Genomic DNA, 18,982 nt, shown 5'->3' with positions numbered 1-18,982 from the left:
ATAAAATACATTTATAAAATAAATTTCTAATAAATGTACTTGTTCTCCTACTTAGATTCCCTAATCTGTCTGTATTACTTTATGTCAATTTTTCTTCACTATTATTGTACTATATGTTTTTTATACTTCAACTACAGCTGGGAAATGCGTAATCAGCAAGTTCATTTTGGCCTTATTAGACACGCATGATCAGAAAGCATTCTAATTTGACCCAATGTGACAGTGTTATTTCATAATATTTCATGATTACGTCCCAATCACTACATTATTTTAGAGGTTGGGAACAAGCAGACAATAGTAAATGTCCATCTGACACACAAAAGGATATTTGCAAAATATTATAGGGAAGTAGAGAACTATTGCTAGCTAAAACAGCCATCTTTAAACTTTAGTTAAGCAGTCATCATTAACCTGTGTTTAACCCTTTCCAGCCACAGCCAATTTTTGGATTTTCACTTTTGGATTTTCCTCCCCACCTTTCCAAAAGCTGTAACGTTTTTATTTGTCCATCTATATAGCCATATGAGGGCTTGTTTTTTGCAAGACGAGTTGTAGTTTTTCACAGCACCATTTATTGTACCATGTAAAATATTGGGAAACGGGAAAAAAAAAACCTTTGTGGGGTGGAATGGGAAGAAAGTGATTCCTCAATTTTCGTGTTTTTTTTTTGCATTAATAGGGAGGTAAAAAATAACATGTTAACTTTATTCTGCGGGCCAATACAAATATGACGATACCAAATTGATATTGTTTTTTTTAATATGTTTTACTACTTTTACAAGAAAATAACTAATTGTTAAAAATAAAATGTGTTTTCTGTTGCCATATTCTGAGATTCCATAGCTTTTTAATTTTTCTGTCGATTGAGCAGTATAAGGGCTTATTTTTTGTGCGGGGCGAGCTATAGTTTTTATTAGTATAATTTTAGAGTGCATAAGACTTTTTGATCACTTTTTTTGTGGGAGATGAAGTGACCAAAAAACAGAAATTCTGGAGTTTTTATTTATTTTTCTTTACGCCGTTCCCCATGTGTATTAAATAATGTTATATTGTGATACTGCACACTTTTATGGATGCGGAAGTAACAAATATGTTAATTTTTTTTAACATTGCGTTTGGGGGAAAATGGGAACGTTTTTTTTTGTACTTTACATTATATATATACATATATATATATATATATATATATCAGAAAAAGAATGGCGACAGCACACTGCGACACTAATGCCACCTAAACCACTAAGTATAAATAAATATGCACTAAAGCTAAATCTACTTACAAATAGGGAGGTTCTTAGTGCACATTTTGATCAAAAAGTGTTTGCCCACCTGCCATGATAAGGTGACCTCTGTAAGGTGGGAAACTACGCTGCACATACACCCAGAACTGGGACTAAGCCTACATATATACCTGGGGATGGTAGGATCCAGCATTGAACTAATTAAAATCACCCAGGGCAGAATGGGAGGAGTGCAAGAACAGAAATGGAGGCAGTCTCTAACCCCACATATATGGATCACATAAACAAAACAAAAGTTTGAACAGCACGTTCCAACTAAATGATATAAATGTGTATGCAGGTGCAGGAACACCTGTGACTGCAAATATACAGCAGAAAAAGAATGCCACCTAAACCACTAAATATAAATAAGGTCGCCTTGTCGTGGCAGGTGGGCAAACACTTTTTGATCAAAATGTGCATTAAGAACCTCCCTATTATAAGTAGTATTAGACCCCCTGTGGGACTTGAACCAGAGATCGTTGGATCGCTTGCATGACATTCTGCAATACTAATGTATTAACAATCAATCAATAGCAGTACAAAGATGGTAAATCTGGGGGACTTTATTAGGCCCCCAGGCTGCCATGCCAACCATCAAAACCCCGCTATCTTGTCGCATTGAGGGCTGATGTAACATCACAGGGGGCCGCTCCCTGCTTCTAACGGTTTACATGCCGTGGCCGCTTTTGACCACAGCATCTGAAGTGTCGACTGTTACATACAGTCGACATGCTCATTCTATGGAGTGGAGTCAGCCAGTGAGCCCTCTCTGTACTGCTCCACCCGACCTGTTGGAAAGGGGTTAAGGATGTTTATTTTTATACTGTTTAGGCCACTTTCACACTGCTTTTTCCCTGAAAGCTCCTTGCGCATACGCCATAGGCTCCCTTTATACTGACAAAGGCCAAAAGAGTGTCCTTTTTGCTTCTGTTTGTTGGTATAATCATTTAACGGCAACTTCCTCTAGCAAAAGCAACTGTTTCCCGATGTCTTGGGACAGCTCTTTGTCACGGCTGCTCCCAGATTATAGGGGTTGTCTGTGATTAGACAACTCCTTTAATAGCATAAGATTCACAATGGTAGCTGTAACTTAAAAAAAGGCAGGAGTAGTCTCATACTTACTGGACTTGGTGTATAGTAGAGTAAAACTGAAGTGTAAGCAATAGACATCAGCAACTGTTTCATGTATTATTGTGAATGAATACATTCTGTATTCAGTGATGTGGTATATGCTGCTATTATATAAATAAAACATAATAAATTCAGAGCAAACATAATTTTTTGCCAATGTTAATATGCTAAGACATAATGTGTATGAGCTAACATTAGTGAACATCTTACCATTTTATAGAGGAACCTTTCACTGTAATGATCTGCCAGACGGTGCTTTGTAGTGTTCTACAAGCCCTTGAGATTACGCTTTTTCCATATTTAAATATATACATTGGAATATATTTAAGGAATATAATTTAAAATCTGAATATGTAATATAATCATAAATATAACATCTAAGATATAATCTAACTTTAGAAACTTCTGAATTATCACTATATATTTTCTATGGCTACTTACAAGTATGTGCTTTGCTGCATTTCGGAGGCAATTAATGTTTCTTACCTTCTGTTTTATTGTATATTTTGCAAATGACAAAAAGTAGAAAATAAAATAGTCTGTTTTATTATCATTTAGTTTTGTTTTCATGTAATGAATGATCTGAATATGTAATATATTTTGTTTATAATGATATTCTTTAAAGCACAGCTGTTTTATCTAAATTCCATCTATATATAATACTGAGTAACTGTGTGAATATCCTAATTTATTTATCTTGCATAGATTCTTAGTAATATCATGCCTTATAGTCCATTCACATATAGCTACATTTAAAATCAGAAGCTTAGAAGCTCATACTTGTAAGGGACGGCCCTGCTGGTTCAGTAACTCTAGAACAGGTGATTTGGATTGTAGAATGTTGATCATTTCACCAGGGACGTACAGCGATCTGATTTAGAAAAAAGAAAGTCATCCAGAATATATCTAAAACAACATAAGGTGTATGCCTGGGAAGAGACAGGGACTATATAATTAAAAAAAAAAAAATTTAAAATAATGATAGGGGTTTGCTTTAAGTCACCAAATATAACAGCAATCACAGAAAATCTACTACAAAGGGAAAAAGATCTGAAAGCAAATCATAATAAGTTAGTTATTATGGAGACTTCAATTACCCAGATATAAAATGGGAAGCTGAAAGTAGTAGATCTAAAAAAAGAAACAGGTTTTTATCAATAACTAATACAATACAATACACAGATAAAGGTCAGATAAAGCGCGGATAGCATGAAACGGCTGTTGCCTGTGTATTGTATCCACCGCACTGTATCTAAACATTTTAGAATAGACATATTACCGTGTCCAGATGGCAAACACCCCCATGTATTAAAGGAATTGAGTACAGTGACAGACAGACCATTATCTCTGATATATAAGGATTTTATAGTGACAGGGTCTGCTCCATAAGGACTGGCAGTTTGCAAATTTGGTGCTGATATTCAAAAAGGGGTCAAAAAGTGAGCCCGGAAAATATAGAGCTGTAAGTCTTACCTGTATTGTCAGTAAAATGTTTGAAGATGCTATATTTGGGTATCTCAATAAAAATAAACATGTAACTCCATATCAGCATGGTTTTATGAGGGATCGATCCTGTCAAACTAATTTGATCAACTTCCATAAGAAGACCAGGATGAATCAATGTCATATATCTTGATTTTTCTAAATCATTTAATACGGTGCCGCATAAAAAGTTGGTACATAAAATAAGAATGCTGTGGCTCGGGGAAAATATGTGTAAGTGGGTAAGTAACTGGCTCAGTGATCAAAACAGAGGGTGATTATTAACGGTACATACACCGTGTTCCAAATGATTATGCACATTGGATTTAAGTGTCATAAACATTTAATTATTAGATTTTCAATTAAACTCATGGATGGTATTGCGTCTTAGGGCTCTTTGGATCATTGTAATCAATCTCAGACACCTGTGATAATTAGTTTGCCAGGTGTGCCCAATCAAAGGAAAACTACTTAAGAAGGACGTTCCACATTATTAAGCAGGCCACAGGTTTCAAGCAATATGGGAAAGAAAAAGGATCTCTCTGCTGCCGAAAAGCGTGAAATAGTGCAATACCTTGGACAAGGTATGAAAACATTGGATATTCCAAGAAAACTTGAGCGTGATCATCGTACTGTGAAAAGATTTGTGTCTGATTCAGAGCACAGACGGGTTAGTTCAGATAAAGGCATAATGAGGAAGGTTTCTGCCAGACAGATTAATAGGATTAGGAGAGCAGCTGCTAAAATGCCATTGCAAAGCAGCAAACAGGTATTTGAAGCCGCTGGTGCCTATGGAGTCCCGCGAACCTCAAGGTGCAGGATCCTCCACAGATTTGCAATTGTGCATAAAGCTATTATTCGGCCACCCCTAAACAATGTTCACAAGCAGAAACGGTTGCAGTGGGTTCAGAAATACATGAAGACTAATTTTCAAACTGTGTTGTTTACTGATGAGTGCCGTGCAACCCTGGATGGTCCAGATGGATGGAGTAGTGGATGGTTGGTGAATGGCCACCATGTCCCAACAAGGCTTTGACGTCAGCAAGGAGGTGGCGGAGTCATGTTTTGGGCTGGAACATGGGGAGAGAGCTGGTAGGCCCCTTTAGGGTCCCTGACGGTGTGAAAATGACCTCTGCAAAGTACGTAGAGTTTATGACTGACCACTTTCTTCCGTGGTACAAAAAGAAGAACCGTGCCTTCCGTAGCAAAAATATCTTCATGCATGACAATGCACCATCTCATGCTGCAAAGAATACCTCTGTGTCATTGGCTGCTATGGGCATAAAAGGAGAGAAACTCATGGTGTGGCCCCTATGTTCCCCTGACCTCAACCCTATTGCGAACCTTTGGAGCATTCTCAAGCAAAATATCTATGAGGGTGGGAGGCAGTTCACATCAAAACAGAAGCTCTGGGAGTCTATTCTGACATCCTGCAAAGATATTCAAGCAGAAACTGTCCAAATACTCACAAATTCAATGCATGCAAGAATTGTGAAGGTGATATCAAAGAATGGGTCCTATGTTAACATGTAACTTGGCCTGTTAAGTTTTTTTTGATTGAAAGAGCTTTTGATTTCTGTAAATATGACCTCCTGATGCTGCAAATTCAACAAATTACCATTTTAGTTCTCTTTACAACCTTTAAAATGTTTTGATCTCTGTTGTGCATAATAATTTGAAACAGTGCATTTTGAGTTTTTTACTTCTAAAAAGAAATCTATTATCATTAGATTTGTTCAAAAAAATTAGCATTATACGCCAACGGTTGATGGCTTGAAGATTATACTGACTGTCATTTGCATCGACTATTTAGGAAAATCAGTGAAAAATAACTATGCATAATAATTTGGAATGCGGTGTATTACTACTTTTAAAAAGAAAAAATCTTTTTGTTAAAAAAAAAATAATTGTTTTGTTTCACCACATTCTGAGAGCCACAAATCTTTTTTATTTTTTTATGGATTGAGCGGTATGAGGGCTTATTTTTTGCAGGACGAGCTGTAGCTTTTACTGGTACCATTTTCTGGTACATACAACTTTTCGATCACTTTTTATAAAAAAAAATTTGCAGCTAAAGTGACCAAAAAAACAGCGATTTTGTCAGTTTAAATTTTTTGAGTTTTTACTGCGTTCACTGTGCGAGTTAAATAATGGTATATTGTAATAGTTCAGACTTTTTCTGATGCAGCAATACCATTGTTGTTTACTTTTTTATTTTTTACATTACTTTAGAGGAAAAATGGGAAAAGGGGGGTTTTTGGAACTTTTAATATTTTTTTTTTTTTCACTGCTAATAACTTTATTAAACTCTTTTTACACTATATACTTCTCCCCCTAGGGGACTTAAACCTGCAATCGTTAGATCGCTGGTACAATATACTTCAATACTAATGTATTGCAGTATATCGTCATTTTCGCAGGCTTCTGTTAAGAAGACACGGCTTAACAGAGGCAGACAAAAGGCAGTCCCAGGGGCCTTCATTAGGCTCCCGGGCTGCCATGACAAACACCGGTGCCCCCCAATCACGGTGTGGGGGCACCGATGAGCTGTCGGAAGGGAGCACCCCCCTCTCTATAACGCCTCAGGTGCTGCGGTTGCGATTGACTGCAGCACTTGAGGGGTTAAACGGCCAGGAAAAATGTGATCGCTGTTCCCGGCCGTTAGTCTGGGCTGTCAGCTATAAAACACAGCTGACACCCGCAGGGTATGGAGGGTGATCAGCCCGTGAGCGCCCTCCATTCTTCACTATGACATTTATCACATTCATGTACGTGATAATGCGTCAAGGGGTTAATAAATTTGTGCGGCATACAAAAGAGTAGTGAAGCTTTGTATTCATAACGGATGCATGTTGCTATAGACGCATTTACCTGTACTTATGACTATATCTTGATAAAGAAGCAGATGTTCTGCATCTGTGCCATTATGATGTCATTGTGGACAGCATTCTTTTCTAATATAAAATCCGTCAGAGGAAAAGATAAGCTGTACTGGAGTGACGGGCATTATCTTAAAAAAAACCAGAGGAAAATGTATCCAACTATGTGGCAAACTCGAGTTTGTTCACAAGATAAAAGAACACCTGTAGGGCTGTCATGACAAGCAGTGACTGATTGTACAACGTTCCTTTAGCTCCATCAATCCCTATATGAGGGACGAACGTGCCAAGTGAAGTGGAACAAATCCCTATATGAGGGACGAACGTGCCAAGTGAAGTGGAACACCATAACAGGCTCCTGCTCGCCAGAGTAGAACCCGCTATCTGCAAAAAACAACCAATCGGTTAAAGTATATATAAAGGGGCAGTGTCCAAAACCATCTATAGGAACAGTAAATGATCACTAATCCCCAAAATTATGTCAGTATTTCCAGATGAATTGTCGCGTGTACTACATCTAGTAATAACCGTAAAAAACTGTAACAAAGCCCATGTTGTATTGATAAGGAACGGTTCGATTTATTAAAGATCCTCCAAATAAAAAGTATCATGCCCATATCACGGTACAGAAATAGCAATGTAACAGTCGTATGTGGCAGGACATAGTCATAAGAAAAAGGAAATACATCCTCAATTTATTCTTCTCTACTTCAGGGGTGGCAAAAAAATTACGGTAAACCGCAGTTAATAACCGCTATTAAAACAGCGAAATCAGCAAAGATTAAATCACGAAGATCACGGGTAATCCGGGGGTAATTACGGGTAATCTCGGATGATTACAGGTAATCTGGCGGTGATTACGGGTAATCTGCGAACACAGGCGAATATGTGGTGTTTTTCACAATATAACAGCAGAAGATCTGAAGCAATATCTCTTTCTCTCCTCTCACAAATCAAGTACAGTGAGAGGAGGAAGGGAAACAGCACAAATTCTGTGCTGTATTTTGTAAATATGAGACTATGGTCACTGTGATAGGTATATCACAGTGACTATATGTTCAGGGACCAATTATAACGGTCCCTGATCAGTTTCTATTCACAGGCATACTCTCTGCCTTTCACTCACAGCGCATGCATGTGCCATTTTGTTTCTTGAAAAAGGGGATGGCGACCGGTGGCAACGGGGGCATAAAAATTAGTTTTTTATCTCCTCTTACCAAATATTCATTGTGAGAGGAGATAAAAAACTCCTATTCACCTCACACTGCATTGTAACGTCAATCTCCGGTTTGGGGACCGCAAAGAACGGTCCTCAGTCAGTGCTCCAAGTCCTCAGCTACCTCCCGGCGGCGCTAGTTTATTCCAATGCAATGCCGTAAAAAAGGCAATTGCATCTGAATAAAGCCCGTTAGTGGCCACTGTAAAAACACTAATGGGTGGTCACTAATCGGTTAATATAAGGTTATTCACTTGGGAAGGGAAAATACATGTCACATTACATACTTAATTGAAAATCACTGGGTAAAATTACATGGAAGAGGACTTAGGAATTTTAGTTGACAGTAAACTAAACTGTAGCAACCAGGGTCAGCCAGCTGCTGCCAAAGCAAATAAGATCATGGGGTGCATCAAAAGGAACATAGATGTACATGACAAGAGCATAGTCGTACTACTGTATAAATCACTAACAAATGGATTATACAAGCATGCAATGATATATAGATACAACAGCAGTTATAAATTAACTCATGCAACTATATAATGACCAATCAGAGAGTTGTCTGTCCTTCCCGCCACATTTCCTGTCTCCGATACAGGGAGATGGCCAGCTTTGGGGCTCATGACACCATATAAATTTTCCGATATGTGGTGAGAAGGACAGATGACTCTCTGGTCAATCAAAGGTACATATATCAGTGCGCCTGTTAGAAAATGACGCTACCCCCAGACCAAGGCTGTGCCAAAATGCGCATCGGGGTTGGCGCCATCCTGGTTTGCAACATACAGATGGGTATGCATTGAGGCATTGTATATATCTAGGTGTATTTAGTCTTCTATATATAAGTTATTTACACGCTGCCTTTTACATATGTATACCTTTATATACTGTACTTTTGTACTATTTTGTGTCTATTTACTATATACATGACACATGTTCTTATGCATCTCTGTAGCTTTCAGCACGTAACACTTTATTTATGATGGTAGCTTATGATACATATACCAGTTGCCCTAGACCTATGTTGTTTCTGTATATTTCATTCCGATATTATCACTTTATCCATTGTGGGACTCCATTTTTAAGTGTGTTATATATGTTAATAAAACATTTTTTATATTTTTTCTACAACTGTGTTGCTTTGTCTCATTATTCTGTAGTTTTATATACTTTATAAGTCACTAGTCAACCCGCACATGGAATGTTGTGTACAGTTTTGGGTACCAGTGCACAAGAAAGATATAGTAGAGCTTGAGTGGGTTCAAAGGCGGGCAACCAAAGTAATAACTGAAATGGTTGGACTACAGTACCAGAAAGATGATCAAAATTAAAGTTATTTACTTTAGAAAAATATTGCTGATAAGGGACATACTAACTATGTATAAATATGTCAAAGGTCAATACAGGGATCTCTTTCATGATCTATGTATACCTAGGACTGTAACTATAGTAATGGGGCATTCTCTACGTCTAGAGGAAAGAAAATATATATGCAAAAATAAACGTGGATTCTTTATTGTAAGAACAGTGAGACTATGGAACTGTTTGCCAGAGGAAGTTGTCATGGTGAAGTTATAGGTGCTAGATTACTGTCGATGGGTCATTAATCCAGGGATTTTTACTAAATGCCATATTTGGAGTGGAGAAGGAATTTTTTTTTCCCCTAAGATGAGGAAAATTGGCTTTTGTCTCATGAAGGTTCTTGCATTCCTCTGAATCAACTTTACAAGCTAATAGCCTGGACTGGATGGAGTGATGTCTTTTTTCAGCCTCACATACTATGTTACTATGAGGGTATGTTCACACGCAGAGTTTTCATGCATATTTTGGTACATAAACAGCTCAAAATACACCTTGAGAAATGCTAGCTAAAAACCTACAAACATCTGCCCATTGAATTCAATGGAAAAAACGGTATTTAGTTCAGACGGGGTGTTTTTTTACACCGCTGTTTTAAAAAACGGTGCGTAAAAAAACGCTGTTATTGAATTGCAATTTGAGCGATTCCCCAAAGGCTGCTGGAAAATGCCAGGAGAGCGCGTGCACATAAAACCGCAACCTCGAATCGGTCACAACTCTGACACTGACACTGTCTAAGACCACCCTAAGGTGTTCGGCAGAGCCGACCGCATGGTGGGATGGACTTTGCTGCTTAGGATCCAGGGTGTCTTATCAGAGCTCAGCTTATGATACGAGATGCAATGCAGACTGAGCAGGAAACCAGACAGCCAGGGGTTAAACAGGAAGTCCAAATCAGAAGGCAAGCGGATATCAGGAATAGCAAGAGTCAAAACTGGCGGGAGCAGATAATCTAAAATCAGCAAACAAGGGGTTAACGAGAGATAAGCCGAGGTCATTTTCCAAAAGGTCCAGAAGTCAAGAGTGCAGGAAATGTAGGGAGCTTGATCAGACACCAGAACACAGGAAAATTCACAAGCACTGACAGGTGGAGAAGGTTAAAGGGAACCTGTCACCAGCATTTCACCTATTAAACCGACTATACCTGGTGGTAGGGGGTGAAAAATCATTTCTATATAACCTATAATTGTCGTCTTAGTCGGCTCTGTAGCTTTAGTATTCCGTTTTTTAGTGTTCCCAAAACGTATGCTAATGAGCAGAAAAGAGTCAAATCTTCATTTGAAAAGAGTCAAATCTTCATTCCTCAAGTCTTTCCGAGTTTACCCCGCCTACTTACTTTTGATTGACAGCTCCTCGCCTTCCCCCAGCACACAACATTCCGCGCTTGTGCATTGATGTCCTCCTCTGGTGTGTGCGCACAAAGGGACACCGAATTATTACGATAAAAGGCGCGAAACGTTTGCAGACCGTTATTTACAGTCGGAGGAGGAGTTTAGGAGAGGGGATAGCGGCAATTAACTTTTTATAGCAGCAGCTAGTGAGGGAGAAGTAAAGTTCAATAGGTGAAATGCTGGTGACAGGTTCCCTTTAAGTATAAATACTAAATCTACACCTGAAGGCAGAAAGACAGAAAAGAGAGATAGGCTCAAGGTAAAACAGACACGCCCAGAAACCAGAACCATTGTCATGGTAACCTTAAGGGAACAGGCGCCCCATAAAAAGAAGGAGCATGTTACTTCTTGAGCAGGTTTTGAGCTGTTTTTCATTGTGTCAATGGAAAAATAGCTCCAAAAACGGCTCCAAAAAAACAGCTCCGTCATTTTCAGCTGTTTTTAATTTTGCTTGTGAACATACCCTAACTATTTTTTATCACATTACACACTATTGTTATTACATCTTCATAGGCGATATAGACTCAAAATGGTAGCATTTTGTAATCAAGACTGCATTAGTTGAATATATTTTGTATGTTGTACATGTTAGATAAACTAATAAACCTACATTAAAAATTAAAAATAACTTAGCTATATACTGGTGTTAACCAGCATCATAAGGGGGCCCTATTTTAATCTTTGCTATTGAGCCCTCTCATTTCTTTATCTGGTTGCACCTACCGTACACTTCAACATTTGTAGTAATTCCTAGATAAATATGGAAAAAAAAAGTATTGACATTTTAAATTATATTACCAAATATTTAGGTGAATTTAGGTATAAGTCACAAATAAAATAATTTGTGCCAATATATGACACAGTGTTTGCTAATAACATGCAGTGTGTAACATTTGCTGTCAAAACAATATAAGGTATATGCTTACAAAGAGACAGCAGAGACAGGGACTATTTTTAAGAATGTACAATAACTTCTAAAGTGTGACAAGAGTAAGAAGTTCCAAGTATTGTTTTGAAAGATGCTGCCAGGATTTATTTCAAGATAAGTGAATTTTGCCTGGCAGGAGAATATGCTAGTGTTAATATTAGGATGATTGTTGTTATTGTTACTTAGCTCATAGTATAAACCCTTCTGTATTTATGATTGTAAAAAAAAAAAAAGGCCATAGAGAGTGCTAAAGAGCTATGAAAATAAAGATAATAGTTTTATATCTGATGGAGACATTTGCAGTCAGTGCGTTTGCACATTCAGACGTGATTTTCCCACTGCAGATTTTGACACAAATTTGCGAAAATTACATAACGAATCGGCATATTTGACACGTAATTCAGACGTTGAGGATATCACAGTGGACTTGCCACATATTTCAGCCTTTGCATTTTTTGCGGAAAATCCTCTGCTTGTCCAGTGCCTGCCATGCATGCCGCGGAATGAAAATTCTACACCGCAGCCTACTTTCCGCAATGGCTTTTTCCGCAATGTCTGAACTAAGTTACCTAAAAAGCCATAGAAAGTAATGGGAAAAAAAAGTCTGCTGCGGATTTCCACTGCGGACTGTCCGCTGCGGAATTCCACAGCAATCCGCTACTTCTGAACATGCCCAAATAGGGGATAGCTGCACTGTTGGAGCTCTCCTGACATATCTGTTTTAGTAAATTATTGTATTCCCCATGAAAAAATAACAATTCTGGGGCATCTTTTCATAGAACTTTGCGTTGTGCTGTTACTCTGTTATTCTTCCTGGAAATGTATGGATACATTGACAACTGGGTAATACAATTCCTCTTGTCAGAGGGGCTTGACTCTGACAAATCAAATTAGTGCTGACAGTGTCAGACTGTGTACACACTCTATTTACAAAGCGAATGGTAATACCCAGTTGTCAATTTAAAGGTTTGCTTTAAAGGGACATTTGATGTGCAGTTGAATGCTACCTATTGTACCCTATACGCAGTCATTTCAAGCTGGGGGGGGGGAGGAGGAGGATGATTTTGTGCTCTTCATAACGCACAGGAAGTCCAGGAAAATGTCAACCTCCAGGAATGTGACTTATCTCATATGTCCAGATCTGTAAAAGGGGTTTTCTGGTTTATTGCAAGTAATGCTTAATCACTGCAAAATTGAAACTTACAAAATCTTCTAAAATACTTTTTGTTTCAATTACTCTCCATTTTCAAGATTTTTGTTTGCTATGAATAGTTGAAAGCATTCTAGTTTACATCCAAAGACTGAAAACCAGGGGCATAGCCAAAGGCTCATGGGCATCAGTGCAAAAGTTCCTCATGGGCCCCCCAACTTCTCTTCATGGCCGAAGAGACAACATATCTATAGCACTACGACCCCTATAGCTATGGATAGGATTAAATACAGCGGCTTAGAAGACTGTGTCACATATAATAGGCTTAGCTACAGGGCCCAGCGAACAGTATTACACATTATAGGCTTAGCTACAGGGCCCAGCGGACAGTATCACACATGATAGGCTTAGATACAGGGCCCAACAGACAGTATGACATATGGTAGGCTTAGATGCAGAGCCCAGTAGACAGTATGACACATGGTAGGCTAAGATACAAGGCCCACCGGACAGTATCACACATGTTAGGCTTTGATACAGGACCCAGCGGACAGTATCACACATAGTAGGCTTAGATACAGGGCCCATGTCTGATACGGTCTGCTGGGACCTGTATCTAAGCCTAGCACATGATAGGCTTAGATACAGGGCCTATGTGTGATACTATCTGCTAGGCCCTTTATATAAGCCTAGCACATGGTAGGCTTAGATACAGGGCCCAACAGACAGTATTGCAGATATGCCCTGTTTCTAAGCCTACTATGTACTAGGCTTAGATACAGGGCCCAGCAGACATTTTAACACATAGGCCCTGTATCTAATCCTATCATGTGCTAGGCTTAGATACAGGGCCCAGCAGGTAGTATCACACATGGTGTGACACTGTCTGCTGGGCCCTGTATCTAAGCCTAACTTGTGATAGACTTAGATAGAGGGCCCAACAGACAGTATCACACATAGGCCCTGTATCTAAGTGTATCATGTGCTAGGCTTAGATACAGGGCCCAGCAGGCAGTATCACACATGGTATGACACTGTCTGCTGGGCCCTGTATCTAAGCCTACCTTGTGATAGGCTTAGATACAGGGCCCAACAGACAGTATCACACATAGGCCTTGTATCTAAGTCTACCACATGGTAGGCTTAGATACAGGGCCCCAGCAGGCAGAAATCTTATAATCTTTTAATCTCTCCCCCACCCCTCAGTGCGTTCGGGAACTTGCACGGGCTCTCCTGACTCCTAAAAAGTGATGGACGGGAGCGGACTCAGTAATGTTCGCCTGGCCATGACCTGGGCGAGCGTCACGGAGGTCGTTCCGCCCCTTCCCTCCCCCATCAGCACTTTCTGAAAAACAGGGGAGCCTGCCGAAGTTCTACCCTGCAATCCTCCACTGTTGGACCCCTCGTGGTTCTATATAATTCTCAGCTAATGACACGACTAAAGAAGGTCTGTTTTTGGATGTAAACAAGAATTTTCTCATATATTGGAAAGCAGGCAAAGAGCTTGAATATGGTGCAAAATAGAAAGACGTAGTAGAGTATAGTTGTATAACTTCTCATTAGACAGTAATTAAGCTTTTGCATAATATCCAAAATCCTATTCAATGACTAGACTTTTTTTTAAATAAAAGTTTAGTACGAGCTTGTTTGATGCCAATTAGTTTTTGATTGTTATGTTTTAATTGTTAACCACTTCCTGGCCAGGAGCTTTACCCCCCTTCCTGACCAGGCCCATTTTTACGTTTTAGCCATGTGCTAATTTAAAAGCAAATTTTTGCTCTATTATTTTTCCAACCTACATGTATTTGGTCTTGTTTTTCTCAGAACATATTGGGCTTCCATATTGTGTAAAAATAATAATAGAAATATTTAACTTAAAAATATGGAAGGAAAGATTGAAAACAAAGTTGAAAAAAATGTGAATGTGTGATTTTAGGTGTTTTTTTTTTTTTTACATCTGGTGCATGCCACTAGGTAAACACACCTGAATACATATTTGGCAACTTCTGCCGACTTCAACGATACAAAATATGCGTGCACTTCATACACGTTGGGCGCAAGGTTCCGCTTGCAATCAATGGTGCGCAGACTGCCTTTTAGAGAAAAATTTCTAAGGGTATGTTCACACGGCCTATTTACGGACGTAATTCGGGCATTTTTGCCCCGAATTACGTCTGAAAATAGCGCCTCAATAGCGCTGACAAACATCTGCCCATTGAAAGCAATGGGCAGACGTTTGTCTGTTCACACGAGGCGTATATTTACGCGCCGCTGTCAAATGACGGCGCGTAAATAGATGCCCGCGTCAAAGAAGTGACCTATCACTTCTTTGGCCGTATTTGGAGCCGTTATTCATTGACTCCAATGAATAGCAGCGCTAATTACGGCCGTAATTGACGCGGCGTTCAAGCGCCTGCACATGCCGGTACGGCTGAAATTACGGGTATGTTTTCAGGCTGAAACATCCCCGTAATTTCAGCCGTAACGGACGCCCTCGTGTGAACATACCCTAAAGCTGGTTCGCTGACACCATACGACCATTACAGATGTTGTGACGTTTCCAGTCCACAAAAACTGATGGCCTATCCTCAGGATAGGCCATCAATATCTGATCGATCAGGGTCCGACACCCATCACCCTCGTCGATCAGCTGCTTTGTATGGGCCGCACGCTCGTTTCCCTCCATTTCATTTACTGCTCACACTGTGAATCGCAGACACACTTGTAGCGGCGGTTCACAGTTTTACAGCCTTCTCCCATTCAAGTGTATATTGTGAACTGCCGCTTCAAGTGTGTCCACGATTCACAGTGTGAGCAGTACAGGAAATTAAGGTGAAGCGACGATCATACGAGCATCGCGGACCCTTTAAAACAGCGTATCGGCGGGGCTGCGAGGAGACGGGCCACCACCGATCAGATATTGATGGCTTATCCTGAGGATAGGCCATCAATTTTTGTGGACTGGAAAACCACTTTGACACCCCAAAAATGATTATTTTATGGAAAGTAGACCCCAAGGTATTAATTTAACGACATATCAAAGATTTTAAAATCTGCTGTGTAAAATGTCTGCAGCATGCGGATGAGATTTGTAAAATCAAGCAAGCGCTGCTGGGAGGAGCAATGTGATTGCTGTGACATGCTGTCACAGTGATCACATGACCGGAGACCACACTGAGTGATCTCCGGGAGAAAGCTCCATGATATCAGTTGTCTCTAGACAGCTGTATCACAGAGCTCCTCACAGTCGGCACGTAAGCACTGCTGTTAGGAGCAATGTGATCATTGTGACAGGTTGTCACAACGATAACATGACTGGAGACCAGGCTGAGTGGTCTCTGGTTAAAGTTCCAGGATACAGCTGTCTAGAGACAGCTGCATCACGAAGCTAAATGCCGCCGGAGAGCGGCAAAATTGCTAACTCTGCAGGACGTTCTGGAATGGCCCTGCAGAGTGAATTGCGGACCGCCCAGATGTTTAGACCATGTTCAGACGTGGCAGAATTTTTCCTCTGCAAATGTTGGTGCAGATTCGGGGCAATTACGCAACGAATCTGCACCAACATTTGCATATTTGACAGGTAATTCAGACGTTGCAGATATCACAGCGGACTTGCCACCGATTTCAGTTTTTGCATTGCAAAGGCTGAAATCCACAGTGAAATTCTGCTGCTTCTCTGCAACATAAAGAGCATGTTGCGGAGGGAAAATTCTGCACCGCAGACTAAATTTCACACAGTTATTTTCCGCAACGTCTGAACTAAGTTTCCTAAAAATGTATAGAAACAAATGTAAAAAACGGCTGCTGCAGAATTCCACTGTGGACTGTCCGCAGCGGAATTCAGCAGCAATTCCGCCACATCTGAATGTGCCCTTATAGTCTATGGGCGGTCCACAAGTGGTTAAACAAGGTTTTTGTACTGTTTTTATTTAAACTTTTTTTGTGTTTATAGTACTTATTAAGTTTTAGTGTGCAAAAATAATGTAATTTTTAATATTAGTACAAAATATAATACTAAATTGTGTTTGCCATATTATTATGTTCATTTGTAAATATATCCAACAATCTGGGCAAATTAATTTCTTAAAATATCCCTAATATATAAAAAAAAAAATCTGATACAGAGCTCTAAACCCCTTGCACATACATAGGGTTAAAGGGGTATTCCAAGAATTAACACTTATCACCTATAGACTATCTTACCACAGAACGGGGGTTCTGAGAAAATTATGAATGGATAGGTGATAAATGTCCATTCCTAAAATACCCCTTTAAACAATAAAATGCAGCCACCGGTAGAGGGGGCTTAGTAATTTACTGCGTAGTGTTTTATTGTTGAGTTCAATGTAAATCAGTAAAGCAGCATATTGACATTCATAATTTTCTTTATTGTGATGGTAAAATTAATAAATACTAAGAAAGGTTATGCTGGGACTAAAAAAACATACAGCGGGTTTTGCTTTATCCAAAAAGTGATATCTTTTACACATTAATCTAATATAAAGCACTTTGGGAGGCTATTAGTGTTGCTGTGAGTCATGAAACACGTTATGAATTAAATTAAGATAATTCTAATTTGCTTTTAACAAGGAAGAACTGTTTCCGGCAGTAAAATGTTGATATTACTCTCTATTACCTTATGTGTAAATAAATGAAAGCTAATGGAAAAAATACAAACTATTTCTTACAATGATCCAATCAAACGAATCAATCACGTGGACCTAATGTAATTCAATGTTCCCTCTGCTATTTTAATGTACTCTATGGACCAGAATTAATTGTCCAATTATACCTTTGGTCAAATAAAAATATCTATAGACTGTAGACAGATAGGCTATCTTTCTTTAATACTTGTATACTTGCAGTGATAAATATCCATCAGCCTTCAATATCTATTTCCAATCTTCATTCGTCACAGTGCTATGCATAAGGGCTTCTAAAACAGTGCCATTCATAGTACAACCATAAAAGTGTCATCCATATTGCCCCCATAACACATAGTTGTCAACTTTTGAAAAAATATTTCAAGGTTTATCAGAGCCAAAGGGCTTCCCCATACATAGTTAGGGAGAGAATGTTGCCATGAACAGAGTAAGCAAGACACTAACCCTATAGTGGGTATATTTGACCTTCAGGGAGCAGGGTGTTTTTGTCTAACTATATTCCGATAGCCATCCCTTTTCAAATTTTTGTTAACGTTACTGTGTGAGGTCGAGTTTTTTACATTTAGAGGTGTATTTTCTTCGAAAAAAATTTGGAACATAAAAATTAGGGTTTAACTTTTTTTTTTACCATAATGCACAAAAATTGTAATAATACCGCCATTGTTTTTTGTGGTTTTTTTTTACGTCAATCTCCTAACACCCTAATTTCCCCAACAGCATGATAGGTGAGCCAACCTTCAACATCAATCGATGGGCAGGTAAGCCAGGCGGAGTTGAGAGAGAGTTGAGAAATTCTGTCAGATAGTACACCGCCTGATCGGGGTCAATAACTGTGTCGGTGGACTTGTACAGCTTTTCTTGACCTGGCAGAGTCATTTGAACTTGCTGATTAATGGCGTTGACAGAATAATTTTTTGACTAAACCAGAACAAGAAACAAGTCACGACCAGGTGTTTGAAAAAATACAAATAATCTTTATTAAAGTCAATTAGACACATGGAGACAACGTATAACACTTAGACATAATAAAATGCCATGGACCCTCGAACACAAACGGAATCCGAACGTAAAAGCAGAGTAGCCCCCCAGATGTAAAAATGGTCTGACACAACCTATATATGGCTAAAGTGCATAAGTACATATTAATGAGCAGGTACTAGGCATGGTACGCTTTGCACAGATGAACACATAAATAAGTATAGAGAATATATATAAGGTACAATCTAAGTAAAAACGACATATAAAGTAGTATACCTACACCTGCGTATAAGAAGATAAATAGGAGATCAAGACCAAGAGGGGGACATCTGCTTAACCCAACGCGCGTTTCGCTGGTGCTTCGTCAGGGGTTGATGTCCAAATGCCCCAGTTACCCCTAGATATACCTTCCTCAATGATGTTTTACCGGTAAAATCACAGCTGTTTCCTATCGGGTGGTTAGGTGTTCAGCGTCGGTCACCAATGACAGACGGCGATACATCCCGCCCACCCACGAT

At 39.2% G+C, this 18,982-nt stretch overlaps 1 protein-coding gene and 1 long non-coding RNA gene across 5 annotated transcripts in view; one reads left to right on the top strand and one right to left on the bottom strand.

Annotated features, from left to right (window-relative positions):
- The window catches only part of KCNH8 (potassium voltage-gated channel subfamily H member 8), a 362,579-nt gene that overhangs the window by 99,212 nt on the left and 244,385 nt on the right, over positions 1 to 18,982 (top strand). The gene's annotated exons all lie outside the window — the stretch shown is intronic.
- The window catches only part of LOC142652921 (uncharacterized), a 37,511-nt gene that overhangs the window by 8,504 nt on the left and 10,025 nt on the right, over positions 1 to 18,982 (bottom strand). Inside the window, exon 2 of the long non-coding RNA XR_012847985.1 lies at positions 3,195 to 3,285. This is a non-coding gene — a long non-coding RNA (uncharacterized LOC142652921). The remainder of the gene's footprint in view (positions 1 to 3,194; positions 3,286 to 18,982) is intronic.

This window comes from Rhinoderma darwinii, chromosome 5 (genome assembly GCF_050947455.1).
Source record: "Rhinoderma darwinii isolate aRhiDar2 chromosome 5, aRhiDar2.hap1, whole genome shotgun sequence".
Classification (NCBI taxonomy): domain Eukaryota; kingdom Metazoa; phylum Chordata; class Amphibia; order Anura; family Rhinodermatidae; genus Rhinoderma; species Rhinoderma darwinii.
This window is presented reverse-complemented; position numbering and strand designations above follow the sequence as displayed.